The 12,314-nt window shown below is 45.6% G+C and overlaps 1 protein-coding gene across 2 annotated transcripts in view; it reads right to left on the bottom strand.

The window, feature by feature from the left end:
• LOC119458452 (uncharacterized) overlaps positions 1–12,314 on the bottom strand; it is a 32,359-nt gene that overhangs the window by 13,192 nt on the left and 6,853 nt on the right. The window lies entirely within an intron of this gene.

Raw genomic sequence — 12,314 nt, 5'->3', positions numbered from 1 at the left:
ATTTATCCGGATTCCCTCACCATGGCGTGCCTCGTAATCAGATCGAGGTTTTGGCACGTAAAACTCCATCACTTATTAAAAAAATTATTTGAGTGAGAATGCCTTTGACAGGCATTCTCTTGCCGTTATCTGTTAAACCAGAGTCAATGTGTCTTACATCATCCGTCAAAATAAAGAAAAATGAAGATATTGCACCGTAGTTCAGCGCTAACCCAAAGCGGCGTTTACCTCGTCCCGATGCCCATTCGCCAGCTTTCTCGAACGCTAGCAATTATGCGCACTAAGCTTGGCGTTATAATATTATTAGTGACAAAGATTAGTTCCGCACGCCATTCGCGCTTCTCACTTGCACACGTGGCAACTGCAGAAGCAAATGCAACGCTAGAGTATCCTTTTAGCGTGCATCGCCATGAATCTGAGTCCGGGATAACCATTCACCCTGGCGGTTTTCAACCACAATAATGGCGTTAGCTGGCAGCAGTCGCAGGGACAAAAAAAAGGTAAGACAGAATGGTTATTCTGTCTGAAGACCATCTGGCTACTCTGCGCTCCGGTAAGAGGTAAACGGAACTAGAATTCTTACAAGGAGATGGATAATAAAACAAAAAGAGAAAACTAAGTGTGCACATCAGCGCAATGCTGAGCACTACTGACGAAGTCTATCAGACATGCAGTTTCCATGCCCTCAGCTGTTGTGAATTCTCGCCGATTACAATTCTGACTCCAAGTTTTTTATCACAAGAACAGTATTCTTCTATTTTATTTCCTGTTATGTCTGTGCTCACAGTATGGCGAATACTATTATTTACCTCTAGAATAGGCGCTGTATTGTTCTATTCAGTAACCTAACATGTACATCCAAACATCACCAGCGCGCATGCGCTCATAATTAGGGCAACGAACATCCTAGGCAACACTAAACCAAGTTTCAGGATACCTTTCACTGGGTCAAGAATGGCATCGCCGGTATCTGTCGTTTGTCAGCAAAAGTATCGAACAGTCCCAGTGAAGATAGACGAAATTTAAAGCGTTTGCTTAGGCTGCGTGAGGTCAATATTTGCATTGATTCAGAAAGAAAATCCCGGAAACAATAGCACTAGTAAATTACTGGAGCACAAAAGGTGAACTTGTCGATTTTTTTTATTTACATACCCCAAGGGCTCAAGGGTTAGGGTGGTAAGTGAGGGGGCCACGGGTGAGATCCCGTCTGCGGCAGCTGCATTCCACAGGGGCTAAATAAAAAAAAACAGGCAGCCAAAATAATCCGTAGTCCCCTATTACGGCGTTTGTCTTAATCGAATCGTGATTTCGCCACGTAACACCCCAGAATTTATTCCTTTTTACGATCGGATTGGTACGAAGACGAGCTTACCACGGTGTAACGTAACCCTCAAAGTATGTTGTAAGAAAATATTTAATCAGCAGTACAGCAGAAAGGAAGGAAGATTTGACGAAAGGCAAATAAAGGCATAAAACATCAATACAATCCCAGACGAATAAATAAAAACGATTTTATGCTGATATCACCTGAAAGGTATGTCCCTTTAAAAATCACAATGCTGTCCGCCATCGCCGTGAACGACGCCTTGCGAGGAAAGCAGTCGTAAAACAGATGTCATTTGGCCTTTGCGCACGTGAAAAGCGAGCGCAGCTGCTTGGCTTGCGAACACCGTCTGCTGTGAACAGCGCGCCTCCTTCAGCAGATGAGTACCGTCGCCAATGCACACCGAGCAGCGAATGAGGGCGAAATAGGCGCGAGAAAGAAGTGATGCTGGGATGTTCTGCTGTTTAACTTTATATATTCAGAAACAAGGCACTAAGGGAGGCGGCAGGGATTTAGCACATCGGCGCCCTAAAAACCGAACCGACTGCCACCAATAGCAGCATGTGAATAAAGGTGAACGCCATGCTGAAGGTTAGCACTCATATTTCGTTTTTCTATATTTATTTCGCTGAACTACGAGGATAGGGATCAATCAAACAACACTAACAAAAAAAAGGAAGAAATAAAGCTAACAGGCACCGTACGAACACCAGATGGCGGGATCTGTGTGTCATGTGCACGTCTTTCTTTTAATGTGTGCAGTTTTCACAACAGACTGGATTATGAGTTTACGCTAACGGTCGTGCCTCCTTCACAGCTAGGGTTCGCCAATGATGCAGGCCTTGTTCCTCCAAAATTCAGGCCTAACAGCTGGGGTTTCCATCCCTTAGTGCGTGTGTGTGTGTGTGTGTGTGTGTGTGTGTGTGTGTGTGTGTGTGTGTGTGTGTGTGTGTGTGTGTGTGTGTGTGTGTGTGTGTGTGTGTGTGTGTGTGTGTGTGTGTGTGTGTGTGTGTGTGTGTGTGTGTGTGTGTGTGTGTGTGTGTGTGTGTGTGTGTGTGTGCTACTAAGGAAACATTTCTACAACCTACAGTCACAGACAGTGGCCGCTTATAGTCCTGTTTCCTAGCTATTAAGCTCCCTTACTGCGTGACAACTGCAGTTGAAAGGATGTTCCACATTATCTACCGTGACTGTAAGAGGCGCTGGCTGACACTCCCAAGTGCAATGTCGTACAGAAACACACAAATAAACAAGAATGTTGAGGCGAGGACGGCCGCCGCGGTGTAGCTGGATGGCGAAGTACCGCACGGGTAACGCGGAAGACATGGGTTCAGCTCCCCGCGGTAGCAAGGATTCTTTTCGGTGACATTTTTTTTTGATCCTATCATTTCTACACTTCAATTAAACAAAAATATAAGTTCCAGTAGGCTTCTTTAGAGTCCTTGTGTGTTTGTTTATGCAGTCGAGTTGCTCTATTCTCTTTGTTCTTTTCGCTCATTGCCTCCAGCTCTCAACAGAAAAACGTTCTTTGGTTGCATTCACGCGGGAACGAATGACCGGGTATCCGATAATCGTTAACGGAACAGCGATACCTGCAGCAGCACACCCCAGATTACTTGGTGTAGTCATAGACCCGGGGATTATATTTCTCAAGACACGTCGCCGCAGAGAAGTAGAAGCTCTGGAGTTTCATTCGCGTCCTTCGCGTCGTTGCAGGAACAAGACAGGGCCCCTCGGAGTCATTATTACTCCAATTATACCAAGCACAATTCATAGGGTATTTACAGCACAGCGTGTCGGCGCTCTCAAGCAAGGGACTTAGACGTGTGGGCCCGCTGGAGAGCATTTAAGCTCAAGCATTGCGCACAAGTTTGGGCCTACCGAGATGCACGTCAATTAGTGGAACAATGACAGAAGCTCGTGCTTGTCACGTTGGTGTATACTTCCTCTGCGAATCTACCTTCGCGTGTTGACACGACACAGACAATATCCTTTGTTATCGCTCCCTGCCACACACTGAGGTTACAGCTTTTCAAGGACTCTATCGCGCCATCAGAAGATTCTACCGTCAAGATTTTCTCCTGCCTGTATTCCGAGAATACCCCCGTGGGTCCTGCCGAAACCTTTCGTTACCAGCAGATCCCTCGAGGTACATAAAGTGATCTGTTCTATCCAGTGGCCTGAAGCAACTTACCCTGTTTCGCATTTATGCAGAGTACGGAGATCCTGTGCACGTGTATATTAAATTTAACTAATTCATTCATTCATTCATTTGTTTCTTTCTGTACAGGAACAAGAACAGGAACAAAAGCAAAAGGCTTAGTAATCTGACAAAGGCATTTGCTCCAAATGCAGTGCTGCACGCCTGCTAGTATGCACAGTTTCAAAGAAAAAAACAAACAAAAAAAAACATGTACGAACGTATTTCAACACTGGAGAAAAAAATAGCTTACAATGAATAAATATTTCTGGAAATTTGTACTTGTTTCGTAAACGGGAAATCATGCAACTGCACATATTATGGCGACCTTATTTACCGATGGATCTGTCACACCATATGAATACACTGCAGACTTCGTCATCCCACTTATGATCATCGCTCGGCAGTTTAAACTAGACCATAGGACAACATCAACTGCCGCAGAACTTGTTGCTATCCAGGAGGCACTTCGATTTCTCTCCTAGAAGGCTGCTCGCGCATGAACGATATTTTGTGATTCCAAGCCAGCTCTTCAAAGCCAGTGACTGTGTTCTCAGATGGGACCCGTAATATTCAATTGCTATAGAAATTACAGAGCATCTCGTTCATACAAATAGAAATGCACACAATATCGCCTTCCAGTGGATACACCAACACTGTGGCGTGATAGGGAACGAACAGGCAGATGCTGAAGCAAAAACTGATTTAAATAATGCTGCTGCAGTACGCATTGCGTTGTCACGAACAGACACAAACGCCTTAGTTTGTTTGCATAATACGCAATTCTGTGTTGGAAGACTGGGCCCAACCAGATCGACGACACAAGCGCGTGCATAAATGGGACCCGGAAATGAAATTCAGTATGCCTCACAAACTCAGCAGAATACCAACAAGCATGGTGCACCGGATTCGCCTCGGTGTCGCATTCACCAAGCATTATAGACATCTCAGAGGTTGCAGTGATACTAGCGAAAATTATGAATACTGCCAGGCTCCAGAAATACTTGATCATATATTTCGCGTTTCTCCCGCGTACGCGCAAGACCCACAGCAACTGGTCTCTTCCATTGCAAACATCGATAAGAGGCCGCTATCAGACGTGTCTCTTTTGGGTGCTTGACCTAATGCAAACAACGCAGCCTTGATTACAAGTGCCGCTATAGCCTTTCTGCAAGCCACTGGGCTGGACGAGCGGCTTTAGAGGTGCCACAACGTTGTGAACTTATATATACGCACCTCCTCCTCATATCATCATCATCATTCATCAGACCTTTTTCTCCCCGTCCCTCTTCCCCAGTGTAGAGTAGCAGGCCAGAGCAAGCTATAGCTCAGGCCGACCAGCCTGCCTTTCTGTAAATATATTTTACTCTTTCTCTCTTGCCACCACTGATGATTTATGTCCTCATGAGACGCAAAGACCACTCAAGTACATAATCAGCTTTGAAGTCGTTAATTACCTACTGTTTTCTCCAGAAGGTGATAACATATTTTATGTTTAAATACTAAAACTAAATGATGAAAGCAATACCCCTTCTATATCTTGAGAAGGTAAATGCATCTTATAGCAACGTGTAAGTCAAGAAACAGCTTTTATTTGCCTAAACACAAATGTGAAGATGCAACAACAATACATGCGCCATCTTGGACCTTTGTGTAATCTCACAGTATTCGAAAGTATTTGCACGGGTACTTTTCATTGTCTATTGGCGCCAGTTGTTGCTCAGACGTATTTACTAGAACAAATTCTCCTTCCCTCTAGACAGTTTTTTTTTTCGTTTCTCTTCTTTTTTGTTTTCTGCCGGAAAGAACAGGTCAGGCTACTTCTATTCAACTCCGCAAGCATCTGACTTCTCACACTGGATGATTATTTTACGTACTAGCTACGGAGATATTATTGAAATGATTTAGGTGCTATGGGCAATATAATGTGGAAGGAGTCTTGAGGACTTGCAGTTTATGGTAGACGCAGGCAGAAACTGATTTTGCAACGAAACGTTTGCAATGTGGACCCAGCTGCGATTTGACCAGGTCTTTCCATCCCCTGTGCAAAATATTACTGCTTGCTTACGAAGTGTGCCTTTGCTCATGCTAGACGGATAAAAGGGCGCGAGTAATAGTCTGGAAAACAAAGCTTAATATGAGCGGTGATAATGTAGACGTTGCTTGGGTTGTGGTTCGGGCTAGTTGGTTCATGGTGCGAAAATAGGGGAACAGCGCAAACTTCACGGAACACAAGACGAAGAAAACACGAACGCAGCGCCGTGTTCGTCCTTTCTTCGTCTTGTGTTCCGTCAAAATTGCGCTGTTCCCATACTTTCGATAATGTAGACCATTGGTAGCAGGTGCCTTCGCGCAAAACATATTACTGGAATTGAACTTGTTCAGAAGAGCACCCCCAGATTTATTACTCACACGCGTTGCCGCACTTTTAGTGTCATGTGCACGAAAAGCGCCCTCGAACCGGCCTTACATGCATCCCGTTGCGAAATGTGCAGGCTTTCTATATTACCCAATTGATTACCATATCCCACACTTCTGATTTGATCTAGTTTCTCCACCTACTTATATTTCTTCATTCGTTGATGATATTAATAAGGCCGGTACAAACATGTCACCTAAATGCTTGTCCCTACTCGTTTATCTCACGGACCTCGGAAGACTGGAATCGACTTCCCGGATCAATTAGTTCCATGCGAAACATAGCCCTTTTTTGTGAACGATGTGCTAACATTGTATAAAAAGGAATTCTATATATAACCAAGAACTGCACGCAAGACAATGTATTGACGACATGTTAGCTAACATTGTATAATCAAGAATATTTAGTGTATTTCTGAATCCTACCACTTCTCAGTAATGGTTTAGGGCTATGAGGGTGCAAATAAATGAAAGTGAATGGGAACAACAATGGAAGACAATTCTTGGTCACGTGTCTCGAAAAAAATATTATGGCTGTTCGCTCTTTCGTAGGAACTGGCAGACCGCTTAAGTGAACCTTATCTTCACAGAAGTTGTTGCATGTTTGCTTGGCGAACTCTCGGTCCGCTGCATCCAAAGGCGCACGATTTGCGGGCGGGCGACCGTGTTGCAGGTTTTGCTTGGTGCGTGACATCGCATTCGAGAGCGGCGTCCAGTTGCCGAGTCACTGCGGCAACTGTACAGGCATTTTGGTCCGACTCCGTAGTGTCTTGGTCAGCCAGTTCAGATGCGACGCGCTCAGCTTCAGGAATGCGTGGCAGACTTCGCAGCGTGCGCCGCGAACGCGCGAAGACATTCTGCTTCACGCTGGCGTGTCTCGCGACGGACCCGATATTCGCCCGTCGACGCCATTACCTTTGTGTGCCACTTAGCTCAGCAGGAGTAGGCGGCGTGCAAGCGCGGCTGATGCTAAAGTCCCTATATAAGAAAAGTGCCGCCATCTACTCTTTCCTCCGCCGCCTCCTCTCCTAAAGCGCTTGCTTTTTTCTTTACTTTTTGCTTGCGAAAGCCAAGTCGACGGTGGCGCACCTAGAAAGTCCACGTTGAAGCTTTCAGGCCGAGCGCGCGCCGCCGCCGCGGCGACTGCGGCTGCGCAGAGGACTTTCAACATGGCTCTGAGGCGGAAAAAAAGAACATATAAAGAAGTGAAAAGCGCGCGCTATCATCGTCCAATCGGAGATACAGGAGAGAGAGAAGCGGCGTTTATCAAAGGATGGCGGTACTTTTCTTATATAGGGATTTTAGCTGATGCATGTTGAAGCTGCACTACGTAGGCGACGAGGCACCACAGGCTAATGCGACGCGAAAGCCAACCTATGTGCTGAAAGTACCGACACCAGGATATACCACACTGGAGCCTCCGCTGCGCTGTGACGACCGCTCGTTAGTGTCACGATGCAGTACTTCGCTTCACCGCTTCTAGATGGCGGCGTCATGCCTGTCAACAAAACATATTTTTCTCATTCGCGCCGAACGTCACATCCCTTACATCCGTAACGGAAGTTCGTCGCGGACCACAGCGTAAAACACTTTCGTGTAAAAAAAAAAAAACTGTCGGAGGGGAGATCGCTACAGATTCTTCAAGGTCGCTTTACGTGCTTTGAATCGAGGAAAAAATATTTGCCGTTTCGTTTGCATGATATTACCTATTTATTACGACCGAAACATGCCACAATGAGCAAATTTACCCGCTACCGTAACTTAAACAACGAAGGGATTTAAGGGGGGGGGGGGGGGATAGCAAACCCTATAGGTGTTCAGGTGCTACAGCCTCTAACTTTGTTATTTTTGATGCAACCTCCATGACATTCTCCAGCGTGTTTGCAGTAGCCATTTGCTAAATGTATTTTAAGTTTGGTGCGCAAATACTGAACCGTTCTTAAAATGTAAAAACAAAAATTTATTTCTTATTTTTTGAAGGAACATTTTTGAAAACTTCTTCATAGGTACAAAATTCAAAACTTTTGTGGTTGTTGGGCGTGCAGTGGGTGCTATTCTGAACCAAAAACGTAACTGTAGGTTTGACAATTGCTTAGTAAAAACTATCCGTAGCAGCCGAATGAAATGCTAGTTATCAGGTATTTGTGTTTTGTTATTATTTCACTTATTTTGACGTAGGAGACTGCTTCACGGTGGGAGCGCACCATGTTTCTCAGTCTCATGGTTTACAAAGAGAAATATTTTTTTGAATTTATACAATTTTATTGTTATGGCATCCAATCTGTGAATATTGTACATAGTGTGAATAAACCTCCTTTTCTGTAAATCTCCCCGTAACATCTTGGTGGAGGTGCTGGGTAGCCGAAGCAGAAGCAGCGGGCCTCTCAGTCGACATGGTCGAAGGGCCCACGAGGTTTCCGCTTCGAAGTTCCGTGATGTGCTGATGATGTACCCCGCATGTACCCGTTACGTGGGCTCATGCGACCTTTGTCAGCGCCGAAAAAAGTTGACTCTGCCGCCTGCAGGACATCTTCAGCCTCTGGACATTCCTTACGAGCCTTTTCACCGCGTCGGTCTCGATTTACTTGGTCCGTTTCCCCTATCCACCTCTGGGAACAAGTGGATCGCCGTTGCCACAGATTATGCGACGCGGTTTGCCATTACGCGTGCACTTCCCACTAGCTGTGCCACCGACGTTGCAGACTTCTTGCTGCATAACGTCATACTCCAGCACGGAGCTCCTCGGCAACTGCTCACTGACCGTGGGAGACAGTTCCTGTCCAGGGTGATCGATGACATTCTAAGATCCTGCGCGACGCAACATAAACTGACTACAGCCTACCATCCACAGACGAATGGCTTGACAGAACGCCTGAACCGCACCCTTACTGACATGTTGGCCATGTATGTGTCTGCCGACCACCACGACTGGGACGTTGCACTACCGTTTGTGACATTCGCGTACAACACTTCCAGGCATGAGACCGCTGGCTATTCGCCGTTCTTCCTCTTATACGGTCGCAACCCTACATTGCCTATGGACACCCTGGTGCCTTCTTCTGGGTGCCCACCCACTGAATATGCTCAAGAGACCATTGCACGTGCCGACCATGCACGTCAAGTTGCTCGCACTCGATTTTCTGAGTCCCAAATCCACCAGCAGTCTCGCTACAACAGCCACCACAGGACCACCCACTTTGTCCCTGGATCGCTCGTTCTCCTGTGGTCCCCAGCACGACGCGTTGGCTTATCCGAAAAACTGCTCTTCCAGTACACCGGTCCATATCGCGTGTGCCGCTTGTTGCGTTTTTATTCTTTCCACATTATTATGTCTGTTTCCCGACACATCTCTCTCCTTCTACATCTAGAGCCTTTACGCCATGCATTCGCTTTTCCACGCAAAGTAGTATGCAGAAGGCTATGCACACATCGCAAGGTACATGTGTATACATAAAGAGCTTTACCTTTCCATGTTTGTACATTAACGAGACAAACCTGGGATGTATTGATTTATTTTTACTCTTTTGAATCTTCGCTAAAGGCATTACACTTATGATACAGTGGCGCTTGGACGCCAACGCATTGGTCTGCTGACGACATACGATGTAAACACCAGTCAGACAGCACCCTGACGCAGAAGCAAGTACATCAATACACAAGACACACACAAACACACACACATGCCTAAATACGCACACACAAACAGACACACACAAGCACTTAGAAACCACGTACACACAGGCAAGCATGCGCACGAGCACACACGCACGCATACACATACACGCAATAAAAGAGCGTGAGCAGATGCACCACTTACTGCAGGAAATCGGGAAATCCTCGTCCTGGCTGATCACGCAGGTGGTCGAGTAAATTATGACCGCGAGCGTATGCGCACGGCCGCTGGAAAACCTTTTTTTCTTATCCAGCGGCCGTGGTACGCGCATCCTCTGCGCAGTTTATTTGCTGCGGGTCATTCCTCAGGTGCCCGTACTATAGAAATGCCATGCTTTTGACGGGTTCACGGTTCCGGGGAATATCTGATTGGTTTCGCACGCCATGTCGCTACTGAAGGGCATTGTTAACGTTGCTTATTGTGAGGGAACTTTAGAGATGTACTTATTCTAGTGGATGTGACAGGATAATGGTTGAAGGGGTCTAAGATGATGTTACTTCAATTATAGTGCACAACCGCAACTTTTAGCACGACTCATTGACTCTTCGTTTGCTGATATCGAAACACGAATGTGAGAGAGCCTTTGTGAGAGAAGCACAACAGTGATTGAGTACTGCTTTGAAGGCCACGTTGCGACTGACGGCAGCTTACAACTTGGACTCCAGTAAAAACTGTTGATATACAAAGAGAAACGTAGAAATTTTATTACCACATATACATGTGTCTATTAGGCACCATACCACCTGGTGACAATGGGGCAACAGCCACCGCTTAACGGACGTCATCGCGGCCTTGTGTAGCTCAGGTTAGCCACTTAACGCATCGCAGGAGACATTATGCCTATAGTGAGTCGTGCAACCTATCCTCGCCTTTTATTTTATGTGTTGCTTTTCTCGCGGTGATGGTGGACGCCTTGTTTACTTTCTAGCTCACAGCGCTCTGGCCTCTCCAAACCTTTTACGTTTCTTATTCTCTTGTACTACATTCATTATTACTAGGCATGGGATGTTTAGGCCCTAAATTTGTCATTTAAGGCATAAATAGGCACCGAATGCTCTGTTAGGCACGTATATGCTCAAATAACAAAGTTCCGCTGTGCAGCTGACGATAAGGTATGATATACAAAGAACGCAGCCTAATAAACCCTTTTTTGACATTCTAATTATTTTATCGAGCAAAACTGAATGTAGCAAGTTCTCTAGGTTATAAGAAATATCTTAAAGTTAGTGGAACTAGACAGCGTGAGAAAACCTGTGAAAGCAGCGACAAACAAGCACCACTTCAATATGTCCTGGTTTCATGCCCAGCCTTTTTTATGCTGATAATTGACTTCTATGCGGAACAGGAACGGTCAACATTCACCGATAATACGAGCACATATTTGTACTTGGCCACGTTCGATGATCTGACTCCCTCTGGAATTCCCGAATGTTCGCCCGTCAGAACCATTCACTGTTCTCTCAGTACCAAAAACCGGCAATTTTGGTCCAAGAGAGACTCAAGTTTCGAACTCTATCTGCAACAGGTATATTGTGGATGGCGGGGAAATGTAGAATTGTATATTAGGGGGTGGCTGAATATCTTTCCTTTGTTTTCAGTCCGATAAAAATACAACCCAGCAGCACCTTGCACAGTGAGTCCAACGAGTACTTTGGCAGTTGAGCATGTTCGCTGCCTTCGAGGCGTTTCTTTCACCCGCCGTGGTTGCTCAGTGGCTATGGTGTTGGGCTGCTGAGCACGAGGTCGCGGGATCGAATCCCGGCCACGGCGGCCGCATTTCGATGGGGGCGAAATGCGAAAACACCCGTGTACTTAGATTTAGGTGCACGTTAAAGAACCCCAGGTGGTACAAATTTCCGGAGTCCCCCACTACGGCGTGCCTCATAATCAGAACTGGTTTTGGCACGTAAAACCCTATAATTTAATTTTAATTTAACAAACATAAATTAAGGCAATCACTAGCATGCGCTGACCGTAGCGCAAGAAAGGCTGTCACAGTCACCCTCACCATGACCTGAGGTATTGCACCCCTCTCCTACAACCCTTCCATTCTGTTTTGAGACAGACGAGCATATGTCAAATCCACGTGCACTCATATGCGACACTATTCAATTAGCCTTGGTATAGAGGTAGTCCACCTGAACATCTAAAAAAGCATGGTAGCCAATACACGGCTACGAAAAAAGCTCCCAAAAAAGCGACAAAATAGCAATCAAGAAAGTTGGCACGCTAAGATGCGCAACCTCGCCATGTTATTCATTGTAATGAAACAATTATTAAAAATCTAATATTGGGAAGGAAGAGGTGCAAGGATCAGGTGGAAGGTTCAGCTGCTCTATTGCAGTGCGAATATAAGAGTGCCCTGCTCAGACGAGTTGGAGATAAGGTGCAAAAATAACTGGATATGTTAATCCAGTTAGGAAATTAGGAAGTTAGGAAATTTGCAGGTTCAAATTGGAATCAGCTAGCGCAAGACAGGGGTAATTGGAGATCACAAGGAGAGGAACAGTGGACATCAATATAGGCTAATGATGATGATGATGATAATGATGATGGTGATGATGACGTTAATCCAGAAAGTATATGTTCAGGTTTGCAGAATTATATGGAGATTAATATTGTGACGTCTAATGTAAGCGCGATCAGAAGCCTACATTATTACGTCCGACACTGCTTTTAACGTAGCTTCCCTTCACACT

The sequence above is a fragment of the Dermacentor silvarum genome, chromosome 7, assembly GCF_013339745.2.
Source record: "Dermacentor silvarum isolate Dsil-2018 chromosome 7, BIME_Dsil_1.4, whole genome shotgun sequence".
Lineage (NCBI taxonomy): Eukaryota > Metazoa > Arthropoda > Arachnida > Ixodida > Ixodidae > Dermacentor > Dermacentor silvarum.
The sequence above is the reverse complement of the archived record's forward strand: the minus strand, read 5'-3'. Positions and strand labels throughout refer to the sequence as shown.